This window comes from Zonotrichia leucophrys, chromosome 1A (assembly GCF_028769735.1).
Source record: "Zonotrichia leucophrys gambelii isolate GWCS_2022_RI chromosome 1A, RI_Zleu_2.0, whole genome shotgun sequence".
NCBI classification, from domain to species: domain Eukaryota; kingdom Metazoa; phylum Chordata; class Aves; order Passeriformes; family Passerellidae; genus Zonotrichia; species Zonotrichia leucophrys.
The window spans coordinates 11,521,805-11,534,699 of NC_088170.1; positions in this window are offsets into that span (position 1 = coordinate 11,521,805).

A 12,895-nucleotide genomic window follows, 5' to 3' on the forward strand; every position below is an offset into this window, starting at 1 on the left:
AACTTCCAGGGGTTTGGTTATTTAATCTGTGGCTGGCATGCATTTTGTGCTGGGTGGAATTTGTTATCAGCTGTGTTTACAGGCTACTCCAAGGCTTTGTGGAGCTGTAAGGCTCTTTAGCATTTGTGGTTCTGCTCTTGGGCTGCCTGTTTTACAAGAGTGTGTGTGCATTAGCTCTATTTTTAATTATTGGCAGTAAATACACTTGAGGAGTGAAATATGTTTTGTCAGGAGAAATCTGGAAGTGCTTTCTCTGGAGAAAAATAATTAGAAAGGTTAATGCAATCCACTCTGTATAAGACTTCAAACTCATTTGCTTGGAGATGTGAAGCAGATGCTTTGCTCACAAAACTATATTAAATTAGCCCTGTGGGGTGTCCCATTACTGTTTCTCAAGTACAGCAAAAAAGGCAAATTAAATCTATATCAATTTTCAGTATTGAAGATACAGTTAGCTTTTAAGTGTGTACAGTGCCCCATGCAACCAGTCTTTTTACTGCCTGCTTGGTTTCACACAGACCTTGAGAGAGTGAAAACTGGAATTTCCACTTTACTGTATTAAAACCACGGATCTCCTTGCCTCAGCCGTGTAGGAATGTGATTTTTAATTTTTACAGGATGCCAGAATCAGCACTGGAAGCCCTGGCCTGCCAGCCAGCTCCTTGCAATAAATGGAGCCCAGTTTTTCGGATAATTGAGAGGAGCCAACAGAGCTGATGGGTTGCCCCTGCTTTGCTCTTTTTTTGTGGAGTGGTGTTCAGGACAGGCTGTGTGTACATTTACTGCATTGTAAAAGGCCTAATGCTGCTCTTTCTGGGCTTCCATAGTCCTTGTGATGGGCCTTGAGGAGCTAAAGTGTACTAAAGTCAGAGCCAGCAGCAGTTTGTCACTGTCACATTTTCTGAAAAATCCCTTCGCCAGGATTTCTTCTCCTGGGAAGCTGGGAAACCTCAGAGAAAAATGAAAACAATAATTATCTGATTTGCTTCTCCTGCGTTTTGCTGCTTTGGAATGTGGTTGGAGATCGTTTATTCAACAGGTGGTTGTTTGATTAGTTTTATGTGAATTGTTTTGACTTAATGACCAATCACAGTCAGGCTGTGTCAGGACTCTGGAGGGGGTAATGAGTTTTCATTATTAGCTTGTTAAACATGCTGTAAGGATCCTTTCTCTATTCTTCAGTATAGCATGATTGATATGTAATGTAATGTAATATAATATAATATAATAATCAGCCTTCTAAGAACATGGAGTCAGATTCATCTTTCCTCCCATGACGGGGGACCCCAAAAATACCACATCAGTTTCTCAGCTGGTTCATGGCAGGGCAGAACTTCAGCTTCTATCAAGTTAGCTCTGGCAGTGACAGTGACACTTCCCTGACACAAATCACACCCATGGCTCTCACTCAATGCCTGCTTGTGCCTATCTGGCTGAAATTTTGGCTGTGGTTTCAAGAGACTTCCTTGCAGGATGTTATAGCCCAGATGTTTCAAGCAGAAGAGGCAGAGGCTAGCCCTTAGTGGAAATAACTTTTTGATTAAGTCAAAGATAGATAAATCTTTTATTTGGCTCCATATAAAACCAGTTTTAGGAGCACAGGTCATGTTTCCTCCTGTAACCCAGATAGGAAATAGATTTCACAGCACAAAAAACCTTGTTCAGGTAATGCTGTAAGTGTGCCTTGAACTTGTTGTGACCCCACTGTCACTGCTAATGTGGGCTGAACTGCTGAAGAGATGCATAAAAATGAATAAAATGGGAAATTTAAGTTCTGTGAATTTCCTCCCTTTGAGATTAGTGGGTCCATCAGTCATTTCAGTTACAATAGGTTTGTTATCTCTGCAAATAATTTTTTACTACTGAAATCATAGCCATCCTTCTGCTGGAATTAAGGCAGAAATTTGCAAGGGACAGAGGTAACTTTGGGGCTAAGATAAGAGAAGTTGTTTTTCAAGAAAGCACTTGAGAGGAATTAATGCTCTTTAATGTGTTTCTTGATCATTGCTCGAGCCAAGATCTCATATATTTTCTCAGGCTGAATGGGCCAGCAGTATAAAACTTCTGCATTTTATTATCTTGTTCTTTATGCTCCAATTTATTACTTCCCCTTTGTCTGGCTAACCCCAAAGATATATGATACAGGTAAAACTACTTGGTAAAAATACAGAAATGCAGTTCAGTCTGAGGCACAGAGGGAACAACTGCAGAGGGAGATTTCTTAATGGAATGTGAGGTTTTCATTTTAGCACTTTACTTCTTTCCAGGTCTCCTGCCTGGGTGACCCCTAAGAATGTTATCCTTCAGGCACCAGAAATTCATGGACTGCTGGTGAAGGGCTCAGCCTCAAGCTCTCCTCTCACACTTGTGGAGTGCTAATCAGGCAGACCCCTACTTAGCCTTCCATTGTTACCTGCCTTTGTTTATTTGTTTGGTTTTGTATTTTTGGTGGTTGTTGTTATTTTTACAGCATTTCTGTCATCTGAAATTTATTTATTTATCTTCTGTCTCAGAAGACATTACAGCACTTGTGCTCTAGTGATGCCCTCCCCAGTAACTCTTTGGCTACTCCTCTTCCATGGTTTGAGCCCAAGCAAACTTGTCAAACCTCTTTCCCAATATAAGGTGACTACAAAGGGGCTCTCAGAGAGCTATACAAGGCACTACAATAATGCCTTTGTAAAAGGCCTAATGCTGCTCTTTCTGGGCTTCCATAGTCCTTGTGATGGGCCTTGAGGAGCTAAAGTGTACTAAAGTCAGAGCCAGCAGCAGTTTGTCCCTGTCATATTTTCTGAAAAATCCCTTCACAGTTGCTGGCATGCATGGAGTTTGTAGTTAAACTGCTTTTACTTCTTCAGTGTGGAAACCCAGGGCACCAGGGAATATTCCTCTGTCTGCTCTGGGGTGCCCTGACCCCCAGGGGAGCACTGACTTTGACCCACATTCATGGAGAAAGTTTCCTACACTTCAAGATAGACTGGAATCCACAGAAGTGTGAAATAGATCATAGAGAGTACTGTAGGTGTATCACTAGGTGAGAAATTCAGGTTTTGGGATTTTTGGTATGTTGTGGATGGAAGCAAGATGGAGAGCACAGGGTGTCATCCTGGGTTTCTCCTACATGCTTCTTCTCCATGGGTTTGGGTGGCACTCTGCAATTGGGCAGAAAAGTCTGCATTGCAGTTCTGTGGGATCAGTTATTGGGTTAAAAAGGGAAAATAATCTAGGTGTCAGTTCTTAACTGGATAGTTTAGTCTTAAAAGACCTTGTAACAAGAGATTGTTGGCCATTTTGTGCCTTCTAATGAAAAGCTGCCAAACTCATGGTTGTGAGACTGTTTTACTGATATGAAATAATCAACACTTGAGTATGAACATGAATTACTGTCTCAAGTGCCTTCAGTCCAGACCCAGAGACACCCATACTTCAGCAGTAGTATTGCAAGTTAAATAGAGCAGCTGGGTCAAAAGTGACTTTTTCTGGCTTAATTCCTTCCTCTTGTCATTTGTGGATGCTTCTTTTGTAGGAAACCGCAGCATGTTCCAACAGCAGCTTCTCTGGCCCCAACAACTTTGTCCCCTCAGAGTCTCAGTTGCTGAACACCATCCAATAATCCTGTCATGGAGGAATTTCACCTATGATGAAAAGGAATGAGTATTTGGTTAAAAGTGGGTTTACTCCATCAAGCTTTGAAAATTTTTTTAATGATTCTTGTCACAGCTGGAATAGGAGTGCTTGCACATGAAACTGCAGGCAATACTTCTTAACCTTTGATGGGTACACATTGATTTTACTCTCATAATTCTTCTTGTTTTACTTGGATGCCTTCTTATCAGAATCAGGGGCCCTACAAGATTCCAAAACAAGTCTCTTTCCTTGTTATGTGGTAGCCTGTTGGGTTTGATTTCCTAAATTTGCTTCAAGTTACCTCCACACCCTAAATGCTTTTAGTAGTTTAATAGTTTAATTCTGTTATGTCAAGGCTGCTAACCTTGATGTCAAAATGCTCCTGGCTCCAGCTTATGTTAACTAAATCTGCTTTATGTTGCAAAGTCTCCTCTTGCAGAATTCCTGGAAAAGTGATTAATCTGTTGGTGATTAGGAAAGCACACGAGTCCACCCTTAGGATTTACTAGAAAAGGTGGGGTTATTGGAACGTTTTTAACCAAAAGGATTTAATGAGACTCACAGAAAGATTTGGGTTGGAAGGGACCTTTCAAGGCCATCCACTCTGATCCCACTGCAATAAGCAGATTTTTCAATTTGATCAGATTGCTGTGTGCCCCATGCAACCTGGCCTTGAGCTTTTCCTGGGATGAGGCATGGGAGGAAGCAGTTATCTCTGGAAATTTGCTGTCCACCAGTACAGGAATTCTGACTGATGGCTCCTGGAAAACTGCTCCTGGAACAGTTAGGTTATACCTGTGAGCTCTCTGGTTAGATGAGGGGTGTCACCATCACATTTTCTGAAAAATCCTCTTTGCCCAGGATTCTTCTCCTGGGAAGCCGAGAAGCCTCAGAGAAAAAGGAAAACAATGTTATCTCATTTGCTTCTCCTGTGTTTTGCTGCTTTGGAATGTGGTTTGGAGATTGTTTATCCAGCTGGTGGTTGGTTGATTGGTTTCATGTGAATTGTTTTGACTTAATGACCAATCATTGTCAAGCTGTGTCAGGACTCTGGCAGGAGTCACGAGTTTTTAATTAGTATCTTGTTAAGCCTTCTGTATCTTTTGTCTATTCTTTAGTATGGCATAATATATTATATTATATTATATTATATTATATTATATTATATTAGCCTTCTAAGAACATGGAGTCAGATTCATCTTTCCTCCCCATGACAGGGGACCCAAAATACCACAGAGGGGCACAGGGTTTGCTGGGTATCTCTCACCTTTGGGCTGAGTTATCTCTGAGATCACTAGAGACTTCTGTGGGTCTCTGGTGCATTGTATTTATTTGTGTCCTCCACTTCCCTTTTCACAAAAGAAAAAGTAAAACCTAGAAGTAGGAAATGCTATGTTCAGTATGTTCAAAAATGCCTTTTTTTTTTTTTCCTCCTTAAAATGAGATGGTTCCTCTTTTCTTATAAATCCTAATTGGAACTTTATCAGGGTTTCTGAAGCTGTGCCTCCTCTTCCACCTGGCTGCAGGGGAGCCAGGGCTCAGCAGAGCAGAGGCTTTGAAGTGCCCCATGCTGCTGTTCCCTTGTCCCTGGCCATGCTGCAGCCATCCTGCCACGCTGAGGGGGCAGCAGTGCAAGGTCCCTGCAGCAAGGCTGGATCCTGGCACCAGTGACTGCCCTGGAAATCATTTCCCACTTCATAAACCCTCACCTGCCCGGGTGGCTGTGCCAGGTGAGTCACCAGAGGGGCTGGGCTGGCACTGCCCAGGCAGAGGCCAACGCCTTCCCTTTGTTGCTGCCCTGGGCTGGCTTCCAGAAAACGTCCTGGGATGGTCCCAGCAGCAGGGAAAGGCTGGGCTGGGGCTGGCAGGAGTGGGGCAACGCTCCCCTCTGTTTCCTGTACAGCTGGGAATTCACATGGATGCATGCTGGAATTCAGGACATCCCTCTGGCTGTCTTGCATTGCCAGGACCCCTGCCAGGGGGCTCAGAGCCCCTGGCACAGAGCCCAAAATGCCCCTGTGGGTTTGATTATGACCCATGGAGCAAGTTACCAACCTTAGATGAAGATCTGCAAGCCATGACAAATTAAGTAGAATGATAGTGAATTTATCACAAGCTGAAAAAGTATATTTTGGGGTTTTTAGAATGGGGATTCAGGGGGCAAGATGGAGGGATCTGGGCATGTCCAGCCTTTCTCCTTCTTCTTCTTCTTGGCCTCCATCTTCTGCTTTGATGCTGGCACTTTTAGATTGGTTTAGAGTAGAAGCTCACTGTCTAACATAGGTGATAGGTATTGGAAAGTGATTGTAAATATTGTACAGGTAGTTTTTAGTATAAAAAGTTAACACAACCCTGGGGGCAGGCAGAGTGCCCTGGACTGTCTGGCTGAATGGATGGATCTTGGCAGGACAGGAGAAAGAATTTTATAGATAAGATACAATAAACAACCTTTAGACCGAGAAATGAAGTGCTCTGACTCCTTTGACCACCAGGCTGGGAAAAGAGACTTTGTAACACATCTCAGGGTCACTCTGAGCAGCTAAAGCCCTGAGAGATTCACTGATTTCTCTGTGGCTGCAGTAATGCACCAGAGAGAATTTCAGTGGAAATTACCCGTGAAAAAAATGAGTAATCCATTTAAACCAAAATGAAGGATGTGGGTGTGCCTTTCCAGACTGGAGTTCAGATTGCCAGCTGTGGTTTGCAGCAATCACAGCCACAGACAAAGGAGCCAGGGAGTGACACCCAGTCAGTCAGTCAGTCCGTTCCTGGCTGAGCACACATGGCACAGACCAAATTTTTCAACATTGTGACCCCACCCTGAGCTTTTACCTCCTGTGCCCTCAGCAGCCTTGGAGCGAGGAGAACACCTTCCTGAGGGTGGCACCTGGAGACCTGCAGCCCTATTCCCATCATCCCACATCTGGAGCAGCTGAAACCTGCACAGCTGGAGCACACTCCCACTTGGATGCTTTTTCTGTTTCCTTCCTCTAAGGCTGCTTCAGTGTTGGGGTCTCTACCTTGTCAGAGTGACCCCGAGAAAAGTTAGAAAGTCTCTTTTCCCAGCCCCAGTGCTTGAAGAAGGAGTCAGAGCTCTTCATTTCATGATCTCAAGGTTGTTTATTGTATCTTATCTGTAAAATTCTTTCTCCTGTCCTGCTGAGGTCCGTTCAGCCAGACAGTCCAAGGCACCCTGCCTGCCCCTGGGTGGTGTTATGTCTTTATACTAAAAACTGCATATGCAATGTTTACAATTACTTTCCAATACCTATCACCTATGTTAGACAGTGAGCTTCTACTCTAAACCAATCTGTAAGTGCCAGCATCACACCAGAAGATGGAGGCCAAGAAGAAGAAGGAGAAAGGCTGGACATGCCCAGATCCCTCCATCTTGCCCCCCTGGATCCCCATTCTAAAAACCCCAAAATCTACTTTTTCACCTTGTGATAAATTCACTATCATTCTACTTAAACTGCCGTGGATTGCAGATCTTCATCTAAGGTTGGTAACTTGTTCTGTGGGTCATAATCAAACCCACAGGGGCATCCTGGGCTCTGTGCCAGGGGCTCTGAGCTCCCTGGCAGGGGTCTTGGCAGCTTAGGACAGCCAGAGGGATGTTCTGGGTCCTGACATTTCAGGGAGACTGAGGAGGCAGCAGGGAGGTGTGGTGGCACTAGTTAGGGACAGTTTGAGCAGCAGAATTCCAGCTTTTCTCCTGGCAGGTAGAGGTGAGGGAAAAGCAGCCTGACACAGAACACTTCCTTTTGTTAATGAACCATACATTGTTCCATGTTTCTCCACAGAAACTATCCAAAGGAGTCCTGTCAGTTGCTAATGAGGTCCCTCCTTTACAAGGTCAGCTTTTTACCTGGGCACCTGCACTTTGCCCAAGCCTCATTACAGTCAGTCAGCACCTTCCCTAAATCTTCTTCTAAATCTCTTGTGGGCTGACTGCTCTGACTTGGGACTATCAGTGGCTGAGACTCTGAACCCCCTTGGAGGTCTGAGGCTGCAGTTTTCCATCATGCAAGTCCTGAGCTCATCCAGAAGAGAAACCCAGGACACCATTTCAAGGCTTTAAGTTACCAGGTAGAATCCAACCAATGTGGGTTTGTGAGTCACAGGTAAGACATGCTACTGCAGCTCTTCTGAGATTAGTGAAATAATGGGCTGTGATGTGTATCTTTATGTCTTGTTTAGTGGTTGTGTTCCTGACTCAGTGGGCAAGAGAATGCTTCCTGAAATTAATTGCTTTGGGGGCAATTTACATCATCCACGATCATGAAGCAATGTGAACAACAAAGCTTCTGGTTTTTCTCATCTGCCTTGAGAGGAGGTGCAGGTCTGGGACCTGAGTCAAATGGCTTTGAGCAAGAGAAGACTTGAAAAGGATGATTCTTGTCCTCAGAAGGAAGGAGGAAGGGAGAAGCCCTGTCCAGACTAACATAAAAGGTTGAGACCCATTCTCCTGGCTCACTGCATGAACAGAGCATGGCAGCCTGGTGTGATGGGCAAGCTGTGATGCCAACACTGGAGACATTTTTTCCTGTAGTGCTTCTCTTCTGATCAGCAACACCAGGTGTAGGGGATCTGGCTCACTCTATCATGCCCTGAAAGCCCTGACCTGAAGTTGTGCCATCACAGTGATCTGACTGCCTGGAGACCTGCCATGGGACTCCACCTGACCAGAAGGCACTGGATATCAATAAATTGCATGAGATAATAGCAAGAAAGAGGGATACCTTAGAGATCCAGTTACTGTCCTTGTGGTCTTGATTTCTCCTGAGGATGGCAGCAAGTGTCTCTCTCCTCTGAAGAGTAAGGTGCCCATCAGGGTGTCAGTCACAGCCAAGGATGGTGACATGGCCAAGAAAAATGTGCAGGGACATTTCCAGAGCTCAGCTTGTCCCTGGCTGTGTGTGCCTGCCCCAGTGAATGCCACACACACCTGGTACCCAGGTGAACTGGCTGTGGAGCTGCAGCCTCAAAGGAGCCTCAGCCAAGGTGGAAAATACAGAAGGAGGGGTCAAAAAAATGCCAGAATTGATGCAAGGAGGCAGAGGGAAAGTATAGTCATGAGGGGGAAAAAGTAACCATTTAAGTTGGTTTAAACTAATACAAAACCACACTCTGAGCCAGCAGTGACATCCAGATTAACAATAAGGCTTCTGTGTCCTGTATGTTGAAGGCAGCTGTGATGGCTGCCTGCCTTCACTTTCCATAGTGAATATCTTCTAGCAAGATTTGAGCTTCTAAGTGCTCCACAAACCTGCATGATCATGTGTTGATTAACCTCACTAGGGAGGCATTGCAAGTACTGGCCATCAGCAGTTAGTTGAAAACGAGTCACACAGGGTATCAGGCTGGACAGGTGTTCTTTACAAAGGCATCCTAAGTGCAATTAGCTGGTGGTTCATAACACCTTGAGGCTATCACTCTTTGGTTTCATTCATTTTTTTTCTCTTTAAGTTCAGTTCAAAGTCAATTAAATCTCACCTTAAATCACAGGCCATCTTTCTGCTTGCTGGGAGTCTTTTGCTGAGTTTGTGAGAAGATTCAGTGGTGAGGGCAACCAGGAAATCTACTTGTGTAGCATTGCTGAATTCCAACAGGAAAAGCATTATTCAAATCTGGGTGACACCTGGTAAATCTTTAGCAGGCAATGAATGAGGCACTTTCAGACTGACCTTATTTGTGGTTGGAATGGAGATTAATGTATCATCCCAGAGGTCGAGTTGGTTTGACTGATCTCTAAATTACTGACCTGCTTTTTACCCTCTCTAATGGTAAGACCATCCTGTGGCCCTTTGGAACCTTCTGCTGGAAATAACTGGTTATTTTCCAGAGATTATGGAAGTTTACACATTCTAGAATGTGTTCTACCAAACCCTAACAGCTGCAATATATATTTTATTAGATTAGTGATGAATTTATTTTCCATCCAGTCTGTCTTGTTCCATCCATTTCCTTTATCCAAGTGAGATCATTCATGCAGGATTTTTCATCCTCTTGGAGCACTCAGCCTATGGGAGAAGCTGGAAATGCTCTCATGCTTCTGATTTGGCCAACTCTGATGCTGTTCAAGATTAACAAGAAAGCAGTTCAGCCACTGAAATTAGCACAGTTCCAACTTCTCTCGATGGTTTCTTAGCTGGACATGCCACAAGCTTGCTGGAATAATTTTTTCTGTTGGTCTTTGTAGTTTAGAAATGGAAGAGAATATACAACACAAGCAAAATAATGAGGAATAATTTTATTAGCATAAACACAAGGTGAGCATTTCCTATGAAAGGAAGAAATCTGAGAGAAATTTGAGCAGATCTCAGCTTCTGCAAGGTAATTTCTGCAGAGCTATAAAACTACAGAGCTGAAATACCAAATGTTATGCTCTGTCTGAAAATCTGGTTGTTCTAATTAAGCTGTCTTCCATTCTGGCCAAGACAGAAATTTTTTTTTCTTGAATGCTTAGAAGATGGTTTTAGTAGTGTCATTAAAGGAACTACATTTGCACAAGCCTTAATAAATTCTGAGTATGACCTGACAGTTTGCAGTCAGGATCTTCAAACAGGAGGTCTTAAAAAGAGCTCTTAAAAAGAGCTGTTGGGTCCTGTCCTCCCTGGCAGGCAGACCTTCCTGGGCCATGTGTTCTTGTATTTTTTTTTTTCTGATTCTGGCAGAAGTGTTTTGGAAGACTGTGCTTTTATTGTTAACATTATGAGAAGGGTACTCTGAAATGTGAAGGAATTGTTTCTACCTGAACTGGGCTAGAAAAACCAGCTGTTCTAGTTTACCTGAGCTATTTGCCCTTCTGATTCTTCTTTGCAATGTGAGTGAGAAACAGTTGCTTTCCTGCATTTTCTGTATTCTTTTAGGTGCAGGGTGAATTTGCAGAGGCCGCTGATAGATCAACCATTGCTGCTCTTGTCCATGCAGAGTGCATTTAAAATTAATATTTTAAATATGCCGCTTTCTCACTTTCCTACAGTCAGCTCTTGGCATGGGGCCTCACTGTGTGGTCCTGGATGCTCTGCAGACGTGCTTTAGAGGCAACAGCCAAAATGCAGCAGAAGCTCCTGTCTAAACTTGGCAACTGAACACCTCCTTCCAGGATTGTGGGGAGGAGCTGCCAAATAAATTCTGCTCAGCTTTATCTCTGCATCTGGCTCTCTCCTGGCATGGGCTGGGCCTGTGCAGGGGGAAACAAAGCTACAGCTTCAGCAGAATGCTGAAATGTGGGAAATTAAAGCCCCCAGCCAAATGAAACTTGTAATTGGTGTGTCACTTTCGAGTGAGAGAATGGCTCAGGCAGGTTCAGCGTTCTGCCTGGGTTGCAGAACTGTTGTAATTATCCTGTAGGGTTTTTAATACTTCTGAGAAGAAAAAATAAAAACAAAAAGGCGCACTAATTTTTAGAGCTACACTCTGTTGCCAATGTGCAGCATCTGAGGGCAGCTGAGCATTTCAGCCAGGTGAAGAATTTGTGAGCACTGAGGCTGGGTCAAAAATTTCTGTTGTCAGCACAGGCTGAGTGAGTTTTGAAGTAATGTGACTTCTTCTGGACACAGACATTAGACTGTCACTGAGATTGTAATTTAATTTGAAGATCAGATCCTTTCTCTCTGTTCCAATGCAGAGCATCTGCTGGAAACATGAGAGGACGGACTAAAAAATGGAATTTACTGTTGGTCCTTCTTAACTTTCAGCACTCAGCCTTTCCCCTCCCTTCCATTCTCAAGGGCATTCTTATTATAACCCTTGCACACAAATTGGTACAGGTACACTCAAACACACAGGTGTATTGAGAGAGACACTGGAATTTGGTGTGCTTGAATAGATTCCACACCTTTCCAGAAACCACCTAGATGATATGAAATCTCACTTGGCAAAAGAATGCCCTTGAGGTATCATATTTGCATGAGGAAGCTCCTAAAATAAATATGCGTGGGAGTTGCTGAATATATTTAATCTACATTTGTCTGTCAGAAACAATAAATCTCAAAAAAGAAAAGGAAAAAAAAATCTTTTTAGTTATTTAATCTTGAAGGTGAAGTAACACCCAACCAACTCCTGAACCTGCTGTGCAGATTGCAGTCTGAGTGCTTGTGAATGCTGCTGCTTCTGCTCAGGGCATTCATGCTTTCTGATAGCAGGTTTGTTCAACAGCTATCAAAAGTAATTTACCAGAAAGCAGCAAAATAAAAATAAAACACTTTATCTGAAACAGGTGCTCTTAATTAATGTCACTATAGTTTTATTTATTTATTTATATTTATAATTATTGTTATATATTTATTATATATTTATTTATATAAAAATAAAGATAAAAATTATATATAAATTATAAATTATATATAAAATGTACTTATAATAATGTAATCTATTTATAAATAAATTTTTATAAAGAAATTATATATATAATTATATATAATATATATTTGTATAGAGATATAGAGATAGAGATATGATCAATGTTTCCAAAAGCCAGACTAGTGCTTGGTGCATCTGTTGGTTGCCATCTTTGAAGGGCAGCACATCATCATTTCACATACATGTGGGCTCCTGGAAAACACAGAAATTTCCCTCCCCTTGGTGCAAAAATGGTCCTTTTAATAAGATTTTTCAAAGCATTAACAGACAACAAACTACCACCTCAATGCTTTGCTGAGGAAGTGGCTTGGGTTGTCCCTGGGAAATGTCTGAGGTGGATTTTTGAAGGAATGGAGCTGTCCCTATGAATTTGAGGTGGACAAGGTGAAGTTAGCTCAGCTCTTGTAGCTGATGCCAGAGCAAACTGCTTGTTTTGAAGGGCACCCTGTCCCCAGGAGATTTCACTGATGCCCAGAGGCTTTCCTTGATCTGACAGGTGAGCAACAATCAACAGAACACCTTTGGGTGTGGGAATGCAGGAAACTCCTCAAGAACAGGTAAAACTTGTTCTTTTCCTGCAGCACATTCTGAACCATAGCACTAACACAGAGAATGAAGTTTAGGCACTCTGCTCAGGCTGTAATTTCCTTTTACTTTTGTACTTTGCAAGCAGAGACTCAGATGTGCAATATTAAAGGGCAGTTCTGTACATAACTCCCATTATATGCTTTTTTCTTAAAGTGCTTGCATGCTTTAGGAATAAAAAAATTTCAATTTTTATATGCAACTCTTGATGGCAACTAGGCTTCTTAAGTCTTCAAACATCCTGAAAGGAAGAATCCAGGCTAAAGTTTTCCCTTATGACAAGGTTTTGATGCTTCCTAAACCACTTAATTCAGCT